The sequence below is a fragment of the Neoarius graeffei genome, chromosome 16 (genome assembly GCF_027579695.1).
Source record: "Neoarius graeffei isolate fNeoGra1 chromosome 16, fNeoGra1.pri, whole genome shotgun sequence".
Classification (NCBI taxonomy): domain Eukaryota; kingdom Metazoa; phylum Chordata; class Actinopteri; order Siluriformes; family Ariidae; genus Neoarius; species Neoarius graeffei.
In genome coordinates, this window is record NC_083584.1 from 61,566,365 (window position 1) to 61,573,910 (window position 7,546).

The following is a 7,546-nucleotide window of genomic DNA, read 5'->3' on the forward strand; positions in this document are numbered from 1 at the left end:
TTCACTCAAAATCTCACAATACATGGCCCCATTCATTCTTTCCTTTACACGGATCAGTCGTCCTGGTCCCTTTGCAGAAAAACAGCCCCAAAGCATGATGTTTCCACCCCCATGCTTCACAGTAGGTATGGTGTTCTTTGGATGCAACTCAGCATTCTTTCTCCTCCAAACACGACAAGTTGAGTTTTTACCAAAAAGTTCTATTTTGGTTTCATCTGACCATATGACATTCTCCCAATCCTCTTCTGGATAATCCAAATGCTCTCTAGCAAACTTCAGACAGGCCTGGACATGTACTGGCTTAAGCAGGGGGACACGTCTGGCACTGCAGGATTTGAGTCCCTGGCGGCGTAGTGTGTTACTGATGGTAGCCTTTGTTACTTTGGTCCCAGCTCTCTGCAGGTCATTCACTAGGTCCCCCCGTGTGGTTCTGGGATTTCTGCTCACCGTTCTTGTGATCATTTTGACCCCACAGGGTGAGATCTTGCGTGGAGCCCCAGATCGAGGGAGATTATCAGTGGTCTTGTATGTCTTCCATTTTCTATTAATTGCTCCCACAGTTGATTTCTTCACACCAAGCTGCTTACCTATTGCAGATTCAGTCTTCCCAGCCTGGTGCAGGTCTACAATTTTGTTTCTGGTCTCCTTTGTCAGCTCTTTGGTCTTGGCCATAGTGGAGTTTGGTGTGTGACTGTTTGAGGTTGTGGACAGGTGTCTTTTATACTGATAACGAGTTCAAACAGGTGCCATTAATACAGGTAACGAGTGGAGGACAGAGGAGCCTCTTAAAGAAGAAGTTACAGGTCTGTGAGAGCCAGAAATCTTGCTTGTTTGTAGGTGACCAAATACTTATTTTACCGAGGAATTTACCAATTAATTCATTAAAAATCCTACAGTGTGATTTCCTGGATTCTTTCCCCCCATTCTGTCTCTCATAGTTGAAGTGTACCTATGATGAAAATTACAGGCCTCTCTCATCTTTTTAAGTGGGAGAACTTGCACAATTGGTGGCTGACTAAATACTTTTTTGCCCCACTGTAAGTAAAATATTCCTCGTTTTATTACTTTTTTTCTTGTTTTTGTAAGCAGGGTTTTTGCAGTGTAGCCGAAGGTTCCTGTTAATGTTCTGTATGAAGATGCCTGAATCACTCGTCTCTACGGAAAATATCCAAAGAGCTCAGCGGCCAGTCATGGTGAAGCCATCTCTCCGCCATATTACCACACATCAGCTCAGTACAATCATATCTCTGCCTGGGAAGCTACACAAAACTGGACGTTATTTGTGTGTGTGTGTGTGTGTGTGTGTGTGTGTGTGTGTGTGTGAATGGTTGATTTTTGTGAGGTGTTTGTGTTTTAATCATAAGGTACAGTATTCAGTACATTTTATCATCATGGATACATTCAAGAAGATTACTGCAGATTATTTATTAATAATAATAATAATAATAATTATTATTATTATTATTATTTATTTGACCAAATAGAAAATACATGCATAACAGAGAATAAAACAAAGTGTACATTCCAACATGACAGAACAATTCTGATTTCCATGGAGATGGAGACAGCATGCGGGTCAGGGTCCACAAAAGTAAAGTCATGTCCTGTTCCCCGGAGGCTGTGAGCCCTCATATACAATCTGTTGCACACAAAAATGAAATGAAACTAATCATGCAAATAATGGACTAGAGTGTTAGATATTACTAATTAAATATTTAGAAATAGATTGATACCAATCTGTAGCTACAGTGGATATAAAAAGTCTACACACCCTGCTAAAATGATCGGTTTTTCTGATGTAAAAAAACGAGACCATGATAAATAATTTCCAAACTTTTCCCATCTTTAATGTGACCTATAACCTGTACAATTCAATTGAAAAACAAATCCGTTTGGGGGAAAGCATAAAAAATAAAAAACATACAATAAGCTGGTTGCATAAGTGTGCACACCCTTAAACTAATACTTTGTTGAAGCACCTTTTGATTTAATTACAGTATTCAGTCTTTTTGGGTCGGAGTCGATCAGCCTGCCACATCTAGACTTGGCAATATTTGCCCACTCTTCCTTGCAAAGGCAAGGCAAGTTTATTTATATAGCACATTTCATACACAGTGGCAGTTCAATGTGCTTTACAGAAGTAAAAGCAGAACAGTAAACAATAGAAAATAAAATTACATAAAATAATTGGGGAAGAAAAATAATAAGAATTAAACAATAGTAGAAATTAAATTAATAAAATGAAATAAAGTTAATCAGCCTCGAGATTAATTATTATTATGGGTTTAACTCATAAAGCGCACTCTTCCCGTGGCTCTTCCATGAGGATCACCAAAAATCGTCCCGCAGACAAAATCTACGAGGATAAAGCGCGCTCTTCCCGTGGCTCTTCCACGAGGATCACCAAAAATCGTCCCGCAGACACAATCTATGAGGCGCTCCAAAAGCGCTCCAAATCTGCCAGATTGCGAGGGCGTCTCTTGTGCACAGCCCTCTTCAGGTCACCCTACAGATTTTCACTTGGGTTTAGGTCCGGGCTCTGGCTGGGCCGTTCCAAAACTTTTTTGGGGTCATTGTCGTGCTGAAAGATGAAACTCCATCTTCAGCTTTCTAGCAGACACCTGAAGGTTTTGGGCCAAAATTGACTGGTGTTTAGAACTGTTCATAATTCCCTCCACCTTGACTAAAGCCCCTGTTCCAGCTGAAGAAAAACAACCCCAAAACATGATGCTGCCACCACCATGCTTCACCGTGGCTATGGGGTTCTTTTGGTGATGTGCAGTATTGTTTTTGCACCAAACATACCTTTTGGAATTGTGGCCAAAAAGTTCAACCTTGGTTTCATCAGACCAGAACACATTTTCCCACATGCTTTTGGGAGAGTTGATGAATTTTTTTTGCAAAATTTAGCTGGGCCTGGATGTTTTTCTTTAACCCTACTTCATAGTCCAGACATATGGAGAATACGGGAGATTGTAGTCACATGTCGTACACAACCAGTACTTGCCAGAAATCCCTGCAGCTCCTTCAGTGTTGCTGTCGGCCTCTCGGCAGCCTCCCTGACCAGTTTTCGTCTTGCCTTTTCATCAATTTTGGAGGGACGTCCAGTTCTCGCTAACGTCACTGTTGTCCCATGTTTTCTCCACTTCTTGATGCCTGTCTTCACTGTGCTCCATGGTATATCTAATGCCGTGGAAATGTTTTTGTCCCCTTCTCCTGACTGATACCTTTCAACAATGAGATCCCTTTGATGCTTTGTAAGCTCTCTGTGAACGCTGGCTTTTGCTGGAGGAGGCAACTGAGTAAATGTCTGAACTTTATTTGGGGTTAATCAGAGTCATTTTAATTGCCGGCAGGTGTGAACCCAAAAAGACTGAATGCTAACAGATTTGTTTGTTTTTCATTTGAATTGTACAGGTTATAGGTCACATTAAAAATGGGAAAAGTTTTGAAATTATTTATCGTGGTCTCATTTTTTTACATCAGAAAAACCGATCGTTTTAACGGGGTGTGTAGACTTTTTATATCCACTGTATAGTTACAAATTATGTATAATCAATCATCTAATAATAATAAACAAATCCAAAATTAATTACAATTTACGACATAATTATATCAAAACAATAAATTATTCTAATACTCCATTTATTATAAAATATTTCCATGCAAATTAATATTTCCAAAACAGTAAAAGTTTGACGTAAATTTCAAGAAAACCTAAATAACTTCAGGCAAGATCTATTTAAACCTATGGTGTGTGTATATATATATATATATAAGGCCAATGTGTATTAAAGAAAATGAGATGTGAGATATTAGTGTGAGCTCTGAGGAATACTCTATAAGTTATTAAACTCTATCAGGATTGATTCCTGTGTGATGTGAATTATGTGACCAATAAACACTGTTAAGACCTGACTGTGAGAATGAAGTGAAAATGGAAAATAACATGAGAAAATAATCCTGTTTCAGCAACTGTCCTAAATAGAAAGGAAGAGAAATATATGAAAGAGAAAGGTACATTGTATAAGAGGAAAAACTGAAATAATCTCCGTAAACAACATTATAGCAGTAAAAGAGCCGTTCAAAAAACAATGATCAATGATGCTGTGAATTAGACAAGGTGCTATCGCAATTTTATGCAGAAGTGAGGAATGAAAATGGGGAAAACTACAAACCAGACTCTCTTAAAGTAATGCAGGCAGCATTGGATCGGCATCTGAGACGAGAAATATCACTGTTCACTTCACTGTTAGTTTCTTTTCTTTTCCAGTTCAGTCTCTGATCATTTTTTTTGAACGGCTCTTTTACTGCTATAATTATGTTTATGGAGATTATTTCAGTTTTTCTTCTTATACAATGTACCTTTCTCTTTCGTATAATTATTCTTCCTTTATATTTAATTTGATCTATCTACAACCCCGATTCCAAAAAAGTTGGGACAAAGTACAAATTGTAAATAAAAACGGAATGCAATAATTTACAAATCTCAAAAACTGATATTGTATTCACAATAGAACATAGACAACATATCAAGTGAGACATTTTGAAATTTCATGCCAAATATTGGCTCATTTGAAATTTCATGACAGCAACACATCTCAAAAAAGTTGGGACAGGGGCAATAAGAGGCTGGAAAAGTTAAAGGTACAAAAAAGGAACAGCTGGAGGACCAAATTGCAACTCATTAGGTCAATTGGCAATAGGTCATTAACATGACTGGGTATAAAAAGAGCATCTTGGAGTGGCAGCGGCTCTCAGAAGTAAAGATGGGAAGAGGATCACCAGTCCCCCTAATTCTGCGCCGACAAATAGTGGAGCAATATCAGAAAGGAGTTCGACAGTGTAAAATTGCAAAGAGTTTGAACATATCATCATCTACAGTGCATAATATCATCAAAAGATTCAGAGAATCTGGAAGAATCTCTGTGCGTAAGGGTCGAGGCCGGAAAACCATACTGGGTGCCCGTGATCTTTGGGCCCTTAGACGGCACTGCATCACATACAGGCATGCTTCTGTATTGGAAATCACAAAATGGGCTCAGGAATATTTCCAGAGAACATTATCTGTGAACACAATTCACCATGCCATCCGCCGTTGGCAGCTAAAACTCTATAGTTCAAAGAAGAAGCCGTATCTAAACATGATCCAGAAGCGCAGACGTCTTCTCTGGGCCAAGGCTCATTTAAAATGGACTGTGGCAAAGTGGAAAACTGTTCTGTGGTCAGACGAATCAAAATTTGAAGTTCTTTATGGAAATCAGGGACGTCGTGTCATTCGGACTAAAGAGGAGAAGGACGACCCAAGTTGTTATCAGCGCTCAGTTCAGAAGCCTGCATCTCTGATGGTATGGGGTTGCATTAGTGCGTGTGGCATGGGCAGCTTACACATCTGGAAAGACACCATCAATGCTGAAAGGTATATCCAGGTTCTAGAGCAACATATGCTCCCATCCAGACGACGTCTCTTTCAGGGAAGACCTTGCATTTTCCAACATGACAATGCCAAACCACATACTGCATCAATTACAGCATCATGGCTGCATAGAAGAAGGGTCCGGGTACTGAACTGGCCAGCCTGCAGTCCAGATCTTTCACCCATAGAAAACATTCGGCGCATCATAAAACGGAAGATGCGACAAAAAAGACCTAAGGCAGTTGAGCAACTAGAATCCTACATTAGACAAGAATGGGTTAACATTCCTATCCCTAAACTTGAGCAACTTGTCTCCTCAGTCCCCAGACGTTTACAGACTGTTGTAAAGAGAAAAGGGGATGTCTCACAGTGGTAAACATGGCCTTGTCCCAACTTTTTTGAGATGTTGTTGTCATGAAATTTAAAATCACCTAATTTTTCTCTTTAAATGATACATTTTCTCAGTTTAAACATTTGATATGTCATCTATGTTCTATTCTGAATAAAATATGGAATTTTGAAACTTCCACATCATTGCATTCTGTTTTTATTTACAATTTGTACTTTGTCCCAACTTTTTTGGAGTCAGGGTTCGTTCTATCTATCTATCTATCTATCTATCTATCTATCTATCTATCTATCTATCTAACCAACACAAAGGCTGTACAATACTTCTTTTCTATTTAGTACAGTTGTTGAAACAGGATTATTTTCTCATGTTATTTTCCATTTTCACTTCATTCTCACAGTCAGGTCTTAACAGTATTTATTGGTCACATAATTCACTGTCATTTTAGACATAAACGATTACATTTTGACGATTTTTTTTAAAAGTCCAAGCAGTGTTTAGCAAATGAGGCAACCGTTAATGTAATGTAATCTTTAATTTAAACTAAAATCATGTAGTTAAAACGTGTACGTGCAGGTCGAGTGTTTGTATCAATAAAGTCACCTGTGACCTGGGTGAACGTGCCAGATATTAGTGCCAGGGCAGGGGGCATACGTCACCCAGGTCACAGGTGACTTTATTGATACAAACACTCGACCTGCACGTACACGTGATGGACTTCCAGGTGCTTAGTCAGTAGAAATGAAATAGAATAGACAATCATGCCCATTTTGTCAATTTGTGCAAGTGAGTGTGACGTACAGATGATCAACATTGTCAGCTGTGCTTAGCCTTAGGGAAATGAAAATAACTCCTGACCAAACTAGAACAATAACGTATCTCTTTTTATTTGCATCCCTCACTACCATTTCTGCCGAAGCCTATGGTCCTTCTTTCATTTAGGCTCCTGAGGCTAATTTACTCTCTTCATTTTTCTTTTTGAATTTGAGCCATTGAGCTTGAGCTCTCGCTTTCAATATCAAACATGTCTAGACTTTGGCTTTGATCTAGTCTGGGACATTTCCATCGAAATCTGACACAGTGTTCATCTCAGATATCAGTGTCAGATTCTCAACAAAAACAGTCAAGACGATGAGACAGATTTTTTGTTATTACTTCGCCCGGGACGGAGTCCACCAGGGGGTGAGGTATTGTTTTCGGTCGGGTTTCTTTGTTTTTTTGTTAACGATATTACAGGAAAACGGCTGGACCAATCTTCAAGAAACTTTCAGGATAGATGGGCATTGGTCACAAATAGAACCTCCAACATTTTGAGAGTCATCTGGTCAAGGTCAACAAAAAGGTCAAAATCGTTTTTGTTGTGGCCACTACGTCATCGTGCTGTAAGAATGTAAGAGTGTAACAATCGTGCAGTGCGCATGCGTATACACATGTTCTGATTAAAATGGCCGGTGAGTGTATACAATTCAGTTCACCATTCGAAATAAATGGACAAGAGTAAAGAAATCGCTTTCAGACATGTTTATGCTTATTACAGAGGGAAAGTGCGTTCCACTGAGCTCTAGCGCCGGGCCATTTCCGGGAAATAAGAGTTTGGGTCATGGCGACAGCGTGTGTATGTCAGCCTCGGTTCGGAGGTTTCAGTTTTGAAAACTGTAAGAGGTAAGAGTAGAATAATATAAAGTACAGACACTTGGTATTTTTTACTTTTGTGATTTTTAAATTGTTCATTTTTGGATTACGCGTCATTTTTGTGGCTACTGCCTCATAGAGTAAATATA